At 42.3% G+C, this 16,563-nt stretch overlaps 1 protein-coding gene across 1 annotated transcript in view; it reads right to left on the bottom strand.

The window, feature by feature from the left end:
* Positions 1 to 16,349, bottom strand: part of strbp (spermatid perinuclear RNA binding protein) — a 104,150-nt gene extending 87,801 nt beyond the window's left edge. The window contains exon 1 of the mRNA XM_079582592.1: positions 16,234 to 16,349. The gene's annotated coding sequence lies outside the window, so the exon portion shown is untranslated. The remainder of the gene's footprint in view (positions 1 to 16,233) is intronic.
* Positions 16,350 to 16,563: the final 214 nt, after the last annotated feature.

Here is a 16,563-nt window from a genome sequence, read left to right as displayed (position 1 = left end):
AGCGTTTTGGCTTTCTTTGTACTACTGAGCGACGATGGTTCTTGAGATGAGTTCTTTGTATTACTCAGTTTTGTTTTAAAACAGTCCGTGGGCAGATTTTACAGACGCTTTGTCAACAAGCGCTTCCTGCTGTTCCCCCGTTCAACATGTTTTCCCTGCCGCAGGATTGGCCAATAATTCTGTTGGTTAAAACGCATTGCGCAATTACTGAGATGAGGCCTGTCACGATAACAAATTTGAAGTTCGATATATTGAGTATCGCGAAAAGTATCGCGATAAACGATATTATCGACTCCAACAGTGCTGTCAACTCTCAGGCATAAAAATGACAGTAAACCTTTGTTCTAAAAGTGCATCATCATATCCTCAAACACCACACAATCTGCAATGAACATGAAATATAATGCAACTCTTAAGTTTTACAAAGAAAGAATTGGGGGAAATGCTAATGAATGTACAGACGATAAATATCGAGCCCAAAAATGTATAGTTTATCTTTTATTTATTGAACGATCGAGTCGATATAGTAATTATCGTGACAGCCCTAATTGAGATCGACCTTTATTAAAATCGCAATTAGATTAAAATTTAGAAAAAAATATTGTTTAGCCCTTGGTTGATTCATTTGAATTTTAGACATGCCTGTAATTTGAAGGAAGGCGTCTCCATATCTGAAAGATGTCTGTATTAAATAAAGTGTCAATGTTAGCATTTTAAATTATTAATCAAAAGCTCATTAAGAAATAAATCATGGCTTAATCGCAAATTAATCGCATCATCTTGTGACGTAACACACTCCTGTGTCTTGAGCACATTACCTGAAAAACAGAGCAATTGATTTAAAATATATATGTATATATATCGACTGACAGAATCAAGCCAAGCTCCATAAGGTCCATGCTGCAATGCTAAGTTAAAACAGACTAAGCTACATTGTTTTATGGGCATATTTACTTTTTTGGTCTGTAAGCGCCATTCAACAGGACAGAGTGAAAGGTGGTAAAGAGTGGGGAGAGACGTTAGGCAAATTGTCGTTGCTAGGACACAAAACCACTGCTGAGGACAGATGTGCAGATAACATTAGACTATTGGCTGCATGGACACACTCACTTGTTTGAATAAAATGCCATTGCACGACTTTTCCTGGAAATTGGACACATAGTAGTTTTACTTTCGGACAAATTAGATTTCATGATTGAGTCATCAGCAAAACCATCATTTTGTTTCATGATCAACTGCCTGTGTCTTTTTTTCAATAGACCTCTCAAAATGTCAAATAACTTTAATGAATCTAGCTTCACTTAAGTCACATGGCTCATTTAGGACAAAAAAAAGAACGAAGCCAGGCAGTTGAGACTAATAGGCATGCATGTAGTGTAGATAAATAAGTACAATGTTGTATCATAGTGTCAGATATTTAGTACTGGAAGGATTACAAAGACATGGAAGTGTTTAATTAAATAGAGGACATCCAGTTTGAGTTGAGTCCTGTGTTCAAAGCTCATCAGATGCCCGCTGCCTGCACGCGGTTTTATGACACTGCGACAAAGGACTTTACAACTCTCCAAAGTGAACACAGACAGCACTTTCAAAGAATGCCAGTCACAAAGTCCCCAGCATAAAGACTAGGCATAGCAGAAGAAGCTCCCAGGTGTGTGATTAAAAGTAAATATAACAATGCTTATTCCGGCACTTGCTAAAATGTTGCGCTATTGAACAATCGAAGTGCACCATCTGCAGTTGAAGAAAACCACACTTCAAAGACACGGGAAAAATTATGTGAATTAGAGAGAGTTGAGAGACGGAGACGCAAGATGAAGAGAAATCAGACGTGAAGATGAAGCTTTGGAACGAGGAGAGGACAAGGGGAGGACGCGCAGCATTGTCTCCAGTTAATATGTAAAAATAGCTGCTATGGCTGCTGGTGCAGGAGCTAAGTGGGTCAGACAATTCCCACAGAGTGAGAAGCGAGCCAGAGAGGACAGAGGAGTGAGGAAGAGGAGCGAGTGAGGGGTGAAAAAGAGGCTTGAAGGTGTGGGCCACATTGATTGGGTTTGTGGTATCAGGCTAGAGCAGAAGTGGCCTCTGTTCATCTCAGGCCGTCTCACAGACATCCTCTCTCTCCCTGAATACACTGGAGTGCAGGGCTCTCCCTCCTAATAGCCCCGCTCCTTTCATCTCCACTGCTTCCTCCTGTGCTTCCTTGTTTACCTATTTTCCTTCCCTCTGCTGGTAAACACTATCCGGGCTTTATTGCTGTTCGCCAGACTTTTATCTTTGGCAGCAGGAATAAGAAAAAAACATTTAATCAATCTATTCAAGATTACTCTATGTACAATTAGAGCATATCTGACAACAGGTAACTTTAGGAACATTTGGGTAAAGCCCGCAGGAAGCAGTTCTTGTTCCCATTTTGCTTATTTCAATTTTTCAAACACAACACCTGCACTGCAAGGAGCACTTTATAATCCACTTCTCTGCGCTTATGTGTCCACATCCATAAGACTACCCCATAAACACACATTGTGTGTAGGTCAGCGTTTCCTAGCACTAATTAAATGTTTTATTGATGAAGAATGCTCTGAGCATACTAACTATTCTGGGACCTATTCATCACAGTTATGTGCCTGATGTACGACACAGCAGAGTGTGACCTGTGTCAGAAAGATATATTTATTTAGCCTTCACTGAAGGTACTTTTTAAGAACTCTTTGAACAGCTTCGAAACCAAAACCATTGTGTTGGCCTACATTGCAGATGTCAAAAGTTGAGATGTTTACTTCTAAGACTTGGGAGGAGTAACCTGCGAAGAATAGCAGCCATTGCAGTTGGCTGAAGATCTGCAGTCAGTGACAAAGCACATGGTAGCAGAACTGCACGAGTAATAAATATTTTACCGAATTATTATTCTTGTGCCACAATGAACATATGGCTCTCACAGTATTGTATGGAAGACTCCAGGCTCACTTTTTCAACTTGGAGTGTAGTACTAGCCTTTATAAGAGCGTGTGCGAGTTGGACAGGTACTCAAGGCATACGGTAAGAAACTGCTGTCCGCCAAACATCTCCTCAGCAGTGAATGTCGGACCGCATCATATAAAGTGAAGCAACTACTTCGGTGCATACAGTGTGTTTCATTGTGTTAGGACTTGTCACGTTTTTGTCAAAAAGTAAATAGTATGATAGTTTTGAGTGCATGAGGCAGAAACCCCCTTGCTATTCGTTCTTCCTAACTGACAGCACAGTAATGACGTCTAATTACGAGAAGGTGCCCATGTGTGAATTTGTGTAAGTCTGCTTTTCATCAATTATAATATCACAGAGCAGGTCCCACCCACACACCGCTCCGACTGCTATAGAACTATCCGTCTCTTTCACTCCAACCCCTGCAGACATAATAGCACGCTTACATCCACAGCAATTAGCAACACCTACAGTGGAGTCCCGACACAACAAGGATAGACTTCAACGCTGTTATGACTGACCATAAGTACAGCAATTTTACATTCACTCTTCAACAACCCAGACAACCCCAACTGCAGAGTCTGTGCTGAAATATGCCTTTTGACTGCAACTGTATGTGAGTAATTTATGTGTATTTTACATAATCCAGGGATGACACGGATTAGACACCTAAGAAATGTAAATGTAGGGATATGAGCTTAGTTCCTGAATTTTATAAGGATGCTTTTATTTCAACCTGTACATTTGCTCATACCATCTTTATAATAACAGCTGTACACACTATTTGATAGTGATTGGATTCACAAGCCACTTTATTCTCATGGCTGAAAGTCCTTTCTACTGGCCAACATTGTCGTTAATTTTGGACGCTGTTATGAGCACTGGAAGAGAATGACCTGTTATGCAAGATTATTGTACCTGTATAAACAAACTCACTATGAATTATAATGTCCTATGAAAAGCCCTGCACTGGCCCAGCCTTCACAAATGAAAAATTCCTCTGTGCTCTCTTTCTGTCTCTACAACTGGGCCCCAGGTTATTTATGGACGTGTCCACAATATGCTGAAGCAGCAGGGCAAAGAAGCCAGTGCACGGTCTCTCTGGATGGATCACCATAACATGCAGATGCTAAAGGGACGTGTCTAATTGTATCGGTGCACACCTCGATATCTGTGGTTGGTTTGGGTCAGTCCGTTCCAGTTAGTCGTGAGACAGCGCCAAGTTTGGCTGTGGGGGAGATCTCGCACTTCAGTCTGATCCTAGAACAAAAAAAAATGTTGTTGATGAGATGCCCATTCACACACACTGTTCAAAATGCTCCCTGGTGTTTTACGGTGTTCGTTCCCAGACACAATACAGACGGTCTGTTTTTCTTTTCATGTGGTAGCAATTGGAAGCAGGAAACAGTAGGCAAAATATTACAACTCAATTCAGGGTCAAAGCAACAGCAAAAAGCAGAAAGCTCAATATGGGACGTATTTTCAATCCTTTTTGGCCGCAATCACAATTCACAATTCACAATTCACAAAGCACTATGAGCCAGGGATTCAGACTCTGACACCAGCTTTTAGTTCTCCATGAAACTAATTAATTTAATTGAAATTATTTTGCACATCGGAACAGAGTTATGGTTGCGCCATGCATTGTAGAAATGTGTAGAAACCCTTAAAAAAAAAGAAAGAAAAAAAAAGAGGGATTTTATGAGCAAAACACCTTTTAAAACTTTCTGAAGGTTGGATACATGTGGAATATTTATGGCACAAGAGCAGAGGGAAAGTCAGCAAGAAAAGCAGAGTACAAGCACTGCAAATCCATCAAATATTTACCAAACGCCTACGCTGTATGGCATACAATGGCAGGAACACCTGATATAATGCATCTCAAAAAGAGGATGGGAGCATGTCAAAAGCAGAGACAAAAGTGGGGCTTGTTGTCTATCACAGGTTTTGTTACATAAAATAGTTCCTGCTGCATTGAAAATGACATGAACAGATGGCACCTTTCAGAGGGTATCTAAAAAATTAGTCGTGTAGAACAAGCTTCACAGCTGACAATGTGTTATCTCTCAGCCAAGACGCTTGCTTTTTCATTTCCTTATTAGCATCTTTTGAAGCAGAAGCAAGAAGGCATTGGTGATTTTGATTTCAAATGGTGTTAGTGAATGGTCTCGGTGAAAACATCCGAACTCCTTGATTTGGAAAATGTATTTTGTAATATTGCGATAAAATTGCAAATGCCAGACCCCTCCAATAAAGCAAAAGTGAACATTTCAGAATGGTCTTTTATTGTAGACAGCCTGTGCCATATTTATGCGGTCTAACTAGAAACGCCACCGCTGTGAGGTGGAATTATCGCTGCAAAGAAACTTTGATAGAAATGTGTGTATTGTATAGTATAGACATTTTTTCATATCCTTGCGTTTAGCGCATGAACAATGGGAGCAAAAACAAGTGTTGCATTTACATTGAAAAAGTACCAAATGTTTTGTTTGTCCTAAGTTGTAAATGTGTTGAAGTTGCCTGTTTTTGATTGAGCTCAATAATGCCTTGCTCTTGGCAGGTTGTATTAGGAATTTTTATGTGTCTTTATGTATTTTTTTCTCTATGGCCCAAATAAATATTCATTCATTTATTTTTGTTCAGGTTAATATGTTTGTTTACAGATACCGGCTTAAGAACATTTGGTCTATTTAGGTAATAGTACAGTCCTCTGAAAACAACAGCCTCCAGGATTTATGGTGTGAAAAAAAAAAACTCTACAAAAGATGTTCTGAAAGATGTTTTTATAATAGTCTAGCTGTTCATATTTCAGCCTCCTCTCAAATGTTAAAACAAATGCAAATCACGAATGACAAAACTAGCTGCAATCGTTATACTTATTGTTCTGTTTTGTTTCCAAAGCTGTGCATCCCTATAGCGACGGGTAGTCCATAACATCATGACTGTCATAAATGTGCAGAATGCCAAGTTGTTCTGCCCGTTTGCAACATAGCATTACATTCATTGTCTTCTTATTTGCTGAAAATGAGCATGGATTATAGTTCACGGCCTGCTACCGTTGTTTATCATTTATAGCTTATTCAAACAGTACAAAGCCCGAGGAGGGAATCATATCAGCCCTGTTTAGCGGCGCTACACTGGCTGCCTGTTATTAGATTCAATTTGAAATTTACCGATAACAATGATGGCCTCCGGCGACATATCAAGCCTCTTTCTATCACTTTGCTCTGCACTCAGATACACTTAGGCCGGAGGAGGCTGAGCGTGGCTTCTGCCGGTTCCACTGGCTGAGCGGCTAACAGGAGGTGCGCTAACCCTCACTGTCATGCTCTAATGTGTGCTGCCAAGTGGGCTTATGCTATGAAGATTATGACACGATATGAGAGCGGGCTGGACCGGGTCAAGTGTTGCAGAGATACAGTAGAAGAGAGACTCTGTGGATCATGGCCGTGAACCTGTTGACCTTTGCGGACTCATCTAATAAAAGGAAAAAGCTAAATGCATTACGTTTGAAATCAAAATTCAGTTCACATTTTTATCTTCTATTGTTTGTAAAGTGCAATAATAGTTTCCCAATTATCTAAAACATGCACAATACGCCTTCTTTGACGGCAACCCTGGAACAAGAAGTGTCCTCAGGCAGTTCTTTGATTGACAAACACTTTCTTTCCTTTATTGTGATTCAGTTTTATCTTATAGTAAGAAAAAAAAAAACACAAGGCACTTTTCCTGCATCAAAATTCTCACTTTACATTTACTACAAAGCCTTTCATTAAGGGGCTGGTTCATTTTCTGGGTGTTATTTTATCCCACACGTTATAAGAGGCCAACAAAACAGCGTTCTTCTCCCTCAAAAAAGCTGGTGCATGATTTCTAGGAACAATTTATACTTTTGGAATTTATCTGAGCAAGATCAATCAAGTCCTTTCAATTAGTGCTGTCCCAGGACCTACCAGGTATCAAGTATCTAACTGAGACGTTTCATTGTGTTTTTCGGTAGTATCTTTCTTTTTGCGATACTGGTACGTTTTAACAACCGTGCCTTTTTTAAATGCATCTTCCTTGAATCATTTCCCCTTTTTTCCCACAATCATCATTATAATTTAAAAACATCTTAAAGCAGTAACTAAGTAGCTCATGTCCCTAGAGACCATAAGCGCCACTGCAGGTGCTGTAGCATGCTACGGTTTTTCACTCATTAATTGTCCGTGAGAGTAAATACTACGCTGACAGAAAGGACAAAGGGAAAGAGGGATATTGTACATCCAATTACACGATGGAGATTTTTTTTTTTACACTCAAACATGGCTGTAAATACTGTTTAAGTGGCGCTAGCCCACAGCTAGCTTTGCCCGTTAGCCTGTTAGCTTCGTGATTCCATTAGTGTCTGTATTGGTGACTCCGACCCAGTGTGGTTTTCTGTCCAGAGACACCGGGGGAGATGAAAGACCCCCCCAATCATCTCATTAACACTTGTATTACCCCCAGAGGGACTACGAAAAGGATCTATTAAGGTAAACAAGATACTTAGTTCTTCTTTAAATAGGAGGGGCCACTCCTATTTCAGATGGCTCCTCACTTAGGCTGACGATGGCCTAGTTGCCGAAACATTAATAAATTGTCTCCCTTTTGCCAGTTTGACAGTGTGCTGGAGATTTTTTCTGAGGTAGCTATGCAAGCTTTACTCTGTTGTAAGAAATAGATGTGCAAAGCGCCTTCTTTTTCCTAAGTATTAACTTTTAAGAGTACGCACACTTGTTTGAGAGAAAGCCCCGTCCTCAGCAACTTACAGAGATGACGATGGTGGAAAGTGCAAACAATACACTACCTTGATGAAAGTCTGTAGGCTTAATTCCCTTTATATTGCATTATCATTTATGAATAATTTATACCCAGGAGTGCCTCTGTGTTAGTTCATGTCAATAGGATTACAGATTTATTAAACGCCGCAGAGGGGAGGGGAGGCAGATTTGGAAGAATAGGCCGAACAGGGATTTTGAATTGAAGCGTTGTGCGGTGTTGCCTGGAAGATACGGCCGCTCAGAGTCTCTTTGGGTTCATTTTACAAGTTAAACTACAGCACGTCCCCCCACTCAGGAAATTATGCTCACGCTCTTCCTCGGAGCTGTTTAAACGTCTTCCAAAAGAAAGTCCCGAAAAAGAAGTGAATTAAAAATACTTGGGAGAAATGATGATTAACACTAGCCATGCTTGAAGAAACTTGCAATGGCAAAACTGTCAGCTTTCATTTTTAATTTAACGTAATTGTTTGCGGCGATAAGTAGTTACACATGGATTAAATGTCACGTTTCAAGAGCGTTTACTAATTGAGAGCCAAGTTAGATTAAAAAGCTGGCACTGCGACTATCAGAAGTTGATGTATTTTCTAAGTTATTTTGTGCCAGAGGACTTTGCACTATAAATTCTATATACTATTCTATATTCTTTAGTGATCTCACAAAAGAGAGCAGCTGTTAAGAACACACAGTAGGGCAAGATGTGCAATCAAAAAAAACAAATTAGAACAAAAAAAGAGCACTATAAGCAGACACATAGCAAAAACGCACTTTATGTATCTGTTGTTTATTGGGTCGGGACAGAGCATGTTAATATTATTCTGCGAGCGCTCGTGTGTGTCAGCATGAGCATCGAAAGTGGAATCCTATAAATCCTGCTTTATTAGATAAACGCAGTAATCAGATCAAGTAATCTCACCCAGCCCACGCACACAAAGACTTTGCATCTCACAGATAATCTCCATTACCAATTACAGGGCGATACGTCACGGCTTAACATGAAAGCACCAATTAATCTTCTCGCGCTGGACGGCCACTCGCTAACGCCACTATAGACCGTCTCCACATGCACGCGTTATATCACGCGCTTAATCGTCTGCAAATCGTTGTGCATGTTGCATCAGCGCGCAATAAATCCCGTGCCTAAGCGGTTTCATTTTTGGTTTAGATTTGATTCATTACTTTTTTTTTAAGAAGCTATAGTTTCAGGGTTTGAGTCTCTCGCGTTTGAGTGACGTGTTGCGATTTGTCTGTGACTGAAATGCAAAAAAAAAATGTCATATCCACTAAATGTCTGTAGTGTCGTATTTTCAAATCACACCAACTTTTCCTGGAAGTCAGGAGAAGGGCACGCTTTAGTTTCCCTGATCTAAGCTCTTTTTGACACAGTAAGCAGAGCCGGGACGTGGGGGAGGGGAGAGAGGGCAGCGGAGGGCACAGCGTGTGTTTTGATTTTTAACTATCATACTGGGGACACTGTGGACCGTCGTCACTGACAGGATTATGGACCAGGATGCCGTAATGCCATAGGTGGAAGCTTTGTGTTGATTTTTTGTGTGTGTAATGATGTGTGCAACTTGGAAGTCAGAGGAATAGGGAGCAAACTGTATGTACTGTCATGTTACTGCATGTGGGGCGGACGATAGGTGACACTCCTAGAGCCTCTGAAGGGACAGAGCAGATGGGACATGCGCATTTCACCGTCAAATGGAAGCTTACCTATATCTCAGTACATATGCAAATAAGCAAAAGAGCAAAAAACAGAGGGCAAAACAAATCCATAAGTTCTTTAAATGTGTGAGATTATACTGGGCGCCACCATGTTTTGCCATACAAAACTTTGTGTTGTTGTTGATTTGGTGAGAGTGCATGTTCATGGCAACAAATGGGATTCATGTAGTATGTAAACGCACCATCAGTGGCCCGCACCTCACTCACTCTCTCATTCATCCAGGCCTATGCTGCATTTATGTGGAAGGGGAAACTATGCAAAACATGCAAACTCCACTCAGAAAGACCCACGCTGCACGGGAACCCAAACCGGGCTTCGCTGTGAGGCAGGAGCGCCAACCCCTGTGCCACCCACTACTGAAATCGCCCAATAATTCTCCACACCAGAAATTATTGTTTTGTCCTTGACCCATTTGATTTTCACAAGAAGCATTAATTTATCAAGTCTGGTATTTATTAATAAGCACTCGCTGTAAACAGCATTTTTCACACCTCACTAAAACACAAACAGAAAAACAGCAGACGGCTAAACTAGGGCGAATTGAAAATATTATCATTATAAAGTTAAAAGTCCCCATCATCAAATATTTAATAGCTGGGTGATGTCACAAACTGAGTGAATCTGAAAACCAAAGCCCTGACTTTTGTTACAGTTATAGCCGTTAAAAATAACAGCGGCTGTAACAGATCTGCCGTACAGGGTGACTGCACCTTTTAACACCACACATCAAATTACATGTACACATCCATCACTCACAGGTTACAGCAACAGGCCAAGAGAGCAGGAGTAGTGCATCAGCAGCACATGGCAGCAAGGGCAGCAGTGGCAAGGCAGTTGGCACTCTCGCTTCACTTTCAGGTTTGATTCTCAGGATGAGGCCTTTCTGTGTGGAGTTTGCAGGTTCTCCCTGTGTCGGGTTCTCTCAGAGTCCTCTGGTTTTACAACTAATGCGTGTATGATATGCCAGGGTATACGAGCATTTAAAAAAGTCTTAAAGATTAGGGGACAACGGTTGAAAACAACTCACGCTGTGTTTACAACATTTATAAAACTGTAAAAACTGGAAGACATTTTCAACAACAAACCAACGTAAATTAATTATACATAAGCAACCTTTTTCTTTATGCTGACTCCAAATGGTGCTTTCTTTCGAGGAAATTAGTTTGCTCTCATGTGAGAACTGAACATCAGTCTTTCTGCACACAAATAGTTTCAACTTTGCTTTGGAAACACAACTGGCTCAATGTAAGCTCTATATTGTGACTGTACAGAGGCAAAGTTCAAGCCAACCGTGAGCGGACGAATGCCACTCCCGCAGTTTACAGATTATGTTGAACTGAGCCGGACTGAACCTCGTCTATACAATACTATACTACTACGTGTCCTCAACATTTCTCTGAATGGACAGCCTCTTTAGTCCCTCCATCAGTCTCTTTGTCACTCCAGCTGTGCGTCACTGTTTCACACTACGTCTACTCTCTATGACTGTGGGCTATTCCTGGATTCCTCAGCGAGGTGAGAGGAAGCAGGGAGACTACAGCTGTGGCTGGCAGCAGACTTTTTCCTGCTTTTCTCCCTGTGTCTGTAGCACATAAACACATGTGAAGAAAAAGGAGGCTCTAGCCTTTGTTCTTGTGCCAGTTGATGATGTTTCCTCAAACATGGTATGCATAATGAAAGCCTGGCTTCAGATAGAGAGCTGGGAGTTTGTGCTTGGAGTATTTGCATGTCTGTGAGTGTGTGCGTGGCCAGCAGGACAAGTCTGAAACACACTCATGGTCAGCTGGAGAGTGCATGAGGAAGGTACAGATGGCTGCTTTTATGATGCCGTGTGGAGTGATATTCAAAGCAGAAGCTCTCCCGCTTCTCCCTTTTGTTCAGTGACGCACCACTGCACCTCTGGGACCCCCCGAACTCTCTGTTGTGTTTACAGGAGCCAGAGAAGGCTGCGGCACGGGCCAATTAGAGAAGCTTTTACTACTGCCCCAGCCAATTGGATTAGCACTACATTTGCTCACCAGATGAGACTAAATGTGCTGTTGTGATAGAAAGCTGGTAGGCACCGAGGCAGACGACTGCAGTGCACTCCAGTCCACACATTCAGATGCAAAGCCAATACAGGGAGGAAAGAGAGGGAGTCTCAAAAGTTTGGAACAGGACATGGCAAAAGCAGGAAAACAATCAGCACTTAGGTTATGAGGATACAGCGGGCATAAAAGGGATGTTTTGCATTGAAAAGGAATTAAATACTAAAGGGGGAAGGTAAGCACGGCCACACTGTTAGCATGTTCAGTTCCTGCTGCAGTGGTATCTATGATCTGGTTTCACCTGCATGCAAAATGTAGATGCCAGTAGTGACAAGGGTCTAGTTTCTAAACATGCAACTGAATAACAATGCATTTATCCAATCCAACTGTATTCATAATGCACACAGATTATGAAAAGCAATGACTAATCATGACATTTTGGGGGGAAATAAATCAGCATCATGAATTAGAAGTTCATGAGATCTACGACGGCCCTATAACATAACAAAACACAAAATGCACGTGACAATAATGAGGAAATAGCAGTGCACACAGTCAGGACGTAACCACGAGGAGGATTGAAGTGTGATGAAAACAGAAAACATGACAATTTGAGAAAGTGTGTACGCTTCCCAGTCAGCACCGCCTTCCCATCGCCTTTATCGTTCACATCTGGGTTCCCCACTTCAAGGTCGACGCTTTCTAGAAAGAGCGCATGAAAAACGCAAGCCTGGAGGCCCACGGTATGTAAATATCCTTACATATGATTTTCCTTCTCCATTTCCACTTGAATATAATTTCCTTGCTCAAACAGAACAGGTGTGGCAGAGTGTCAGGGGGGGGGGGGACCTGTGTGCACGCAAATGGTAGGAGGGTGGAGCGCAACAAAAATAACCTCAAAAACTGTACTCAAGCTGCGATCACCAGACTCATCCAAGTGCAACCGAGCTGACCGAAACCACTGGACCACAGCAGGCAGTTAATAGAATGCAACCGCAACATGCTTCAGGAAGATAAAGGCTAATTCACTTAGGCGGGTTTTTTAATAGTACTGGGAATCTGGAGAAGTGGCGACAGGTGAATACTTTAACCAAACTTTAAAAGGCGTGGGGCAACAGTAATGACAGTGGTATGCCATCAGGCGGGTTAAGCAGGAATGGGGAGCACACGGAACTGCATTTCTTTGCAAGGCAATCAATGTAAAGGAGGCATTATTAGTTAAAACAAAGTAAAAGAGTAAAAACAAAAACAAAATAATCAAAAAAGTTGCAGGTTGTACAAATGAAGTGTGAACTGTGTAATGTTTTTTTTAAAGTAAAGATATACAAGATATAATAATATGGAAGCAAGCACTGTGAATGGGTTGCAGGGACTTAAATGGGAGCACTGTTAAGAAGGCACAACAGAAAACAATGAAAGGAAGTGAGGAAATGCCAGCAATAGTTACATTAGCCATTGCTTTTCAACAGTGTGCGTAAGTCTCATGCGTAAAACTAGGTGTCCTCCAATACTAGTAGGCTAAAAAGCTCAGTTGTTTGCGCAAAACAATCATAATTTTCAGAAGCAGTGCGGAAGTGGGCAACACGCGCACACAGACACCTGCAGTAAAAGATGAAGTACGGCTCGTGCAGCCCAGCCTAGTTCCTCTTTCGCAAATAGAAACGAAGACACATATGTTCATTTGCAAAACTGTGGTCGGTAGAAACGGACTCCAACCATGAAACCGCTTTTGTAAAAATCACATGGAATAAAAAATCCTCGTTTGATCCGATAAAAAAGAAACAGCCACTTCAACACAAAAACATGCGCCTATTGCCACAGCGCGTGCTCCGTTTCTAACAACCACGGATCGATTGAAATAGTCGGTTACGCGAACTTTCAGACTTCCCAGCGCAGTGAAATCAGAGAAAAGCAAAGCTCTGCCTCGATATCAGATAACTTACCAGGAAAGCACCGCAAAGGCTGCCCCGCTTCCCTTTTCAAATAGCTGTAAAAGTCCCCCAAAAAAGGCGATATTGTATCCAAGACGCTGCGCTGTTGAGCAGAGCAGAGCTGTCACCGTCCGGCCGCAGCAGCACCAGCAGCACCGAGGGTAAATGAAGTGTCTCCAGCCAGCGTGCCTTGACAACCACCGGCAATGAGCGTCGAGATCCCGAGAGCCGCCTCCTGCTGGTGCACGGCTCACTCACACGAGGCTCCGGAGAGGACGCGGAGCCCTGTGCGCATGCGTGGATTCGATTCATTTAATGGGTGTAGAATCCCAGAGCAGAATGGATGCAAATGCCCCCCCCCCCCCCAATTATTCATCTATTTATAGACGTGAGAATGCGCACATTTATTAAGGTGAGACACTACAGGCAAAACTCAATTTTTTCAGTTTTCAGGTTTTGGGCCAAATTAGTCTCTGAACATACAAGCTTTCACCCGGAAACAGAAAATATACCTAATCTTCACAATAACATGTTTAAATATTGCGCTGATTCAATGTTCCCCCATAGACTTATATGGGACAATGCAATTTCAAGGGCCTTTTTCTCAAAACACATTTTTCTGTCATTGTGGCGACACTATGTCCACGTCAGTCGGACCTAAAGACTTTCCAGCCTTGGACTGAACAATATTTGGAAGATTTTTTCAGAGGGATTTTTTATTATTTAATCCCTGGCCCCATTTATTGAGTTTTGAATGTCAAAAAAGTCTTGGTAACTCATTTATCAATAAAATGAAACCATAAATTTGAATGTAGCTCTATCCATTATTCAGATTTCGTCGCCGGACGTTTTACTCCTCGTATCATTACGCCTCACAATATAGTCCCCCTTTTTATCTGCTTATAAAATCGACACGTTACATTTCTGTGTAAATATACTTCGCATGAAAACACTTCACGTAACTGTATTTAAATAGGGAACACGTGGAAGAGCTTGGTAGCTTCTATCGTGAGCTTTTTTGGAGCTATGTGACATGTGGGAGAGGCTGCGTATGTGCTCCGTTTGCGTGACAGAGCGCACGGACAAAGACCAGACGGGGATATATTATCTCGGCTAAAGTGAGGTAAGAGCATATCTCAGTATGTAAAAACGGTGGCCTATTCCTTTAAGAATATGCTGTCCTATATGTAAAAGAATAGTTCACCCTTTTTCTATACTGAGATGTGTTCTTACCTGAGCTTAGACGAGTTGATGCGCGCCTGTGTGGTGTTTGTGTGCGCTCAGTCACGCAAAAAGACCAAAGATGTTGTTAGCATTTGGCCTCTCCCAGTATATGAACATATCTCAGTATGGAAAAACGGTGAACTGTTCCTTTAAAATGTAGACCTAAAGGAAAAGAAGAGGGGGAGAGGACTGGATGTATGCCCCACTCCCAAATCTGTATTTTGTGACCTACTCTTGAATGCAGCTCAATACTGCTATGGGCCTGTGTTTGGGGGTTGCTTGTCCCTATTGTTATTAATGGTGTTTTAGGCACAAACATGAATTTGGAAGTTTGAGTTGGCTCATGCATTGCTTGAACGCTCAATTATCGTTCAGTTCAAAGCTATGATTTATACCTTTTTGCTACATTTTTTGTATTCTAAAAACATGAGGCAGTTGAGAAATTGTCCAACCCCCTCCAAAAGTGACAAGTCCTCTCATTTCAAAGTTTTTGTGTGAATGGAACATAAAGCAGGACAATCAGGATGTAAAAGATGTTCAATAATAATATCAAGTCAGTATTTTCTGCTACTCTTTTTGGTCTCAACATATTGCTGTCATCTTTCCACCTGGATAAGAAACAAGAGCAAGGCCGTATGTCATAGGCCTACACAAAGTTTGTGTAGGGGTCTGTTTAAAATGCAAATTAAGATAGATTCTGCTAAAACTGCTGGTCTGAAATAAGGGCTCACAGTGTATAGGGCGCAGAAGAGTCACACAAGTTCCCGCTGCCCCTTGTGGTGACATCGGGCAGACTGGAGCTGAGGGACAAAAGCCTAAACTACACTAATCTGTGGCTAATAATGATAAGAACATTGTATTCTCTGCCAAAGTCATAGGCTTAATGACTGTGTCAGCCATGGCGTGGGATTGCCTGGGTACACTCTTTTAAGAATAACCATTAGCTGCATTGACTGTGGCACTTTTCAGATCAAAAATAGACGAATCTTGTGCCCAAGCTGCCGCTCTCCATCTCCGTGAAGCATTACTCTTCCCCAGACAGTCTTATAAATAATTCACATATAAAAGCTTGCCTCTGCTTGCCTCGCTGAATGCAGTAGGGCTACCAAAGCAGCACCGTCTCCTCAATTCATTAATGCGCGCCACCATTGCAGGCTGGCGTCGCTATTAGGACAAGCCACGGAACAAATAAAAGTTCAATCAACATTCTTGTTGTCCGCGAATGCCCGTGGCCAGTCAGCCAGATTAGTCCGGGATTACGCGGCTTCTGTCAACTATCAATAGCCTCGTGTGGCCGGGAGACGTGAGGGGAGAGATAGAGAGACCAAAAAGGGAGGGAGGAGCTGCCGGGACGAGTTAATGCGCAGACGGTGCGGAGCAACTGGCCCGTGATGCTGTTCGTCCTGTCCGTGGACCATCACAAGCACCAAGAAACCCTCCTCCAAACGAATATCATGCGACGCGTCCCAAAGTCATGCCCCTCCCTCACACAGTGTCCCAACAGCGCCAGGGAAAGAGGCGCGCGCGTGAGAAAAGAGTGAAACCACGAAGCGATTTACCTGCACACGTCCGGGCCGCCGCTGGGACTTCTGCTCCGCTGTGGCTCTCTCGGTGCAACCGCTTCTTCCGAGCCTCTCTTCGCTCAACGGGAATTTAGACAGCAGGATTTGTTCACGTGGTCACGCTCCGTGCTCCTAATTGGAGGAGCGAGTCCATGCGCCGCTCTCTCCCGTACCTGTGCTGAGGGAAAACGGTACGGACGTGCACATGGACGCAGAGGGATGGGAGGACAGGGAGGAGATGCCATAATACTCTCATTTTCACTCCGAGTTCAAGAGTCTACTACGATGCAAATATAGTTGGTCTAAAGCTGAGCTACGTTAAAGCCC

Source organism: Gobius niger, assembly GCF_951799975.1.
Source record: "Gobius niger genome assembly, chromosome: 2".
Lineage (NCBI taxonomy): Eukaryota > Metazoa > Chordata > Actinopteri > Gobiiformes > Gobiidae > Gobius > Gobius niger.
Note: the sequence above shows the minus strand (reverse complement) of the source record. Positions and strands in the feature narration are given on the sequence as shown.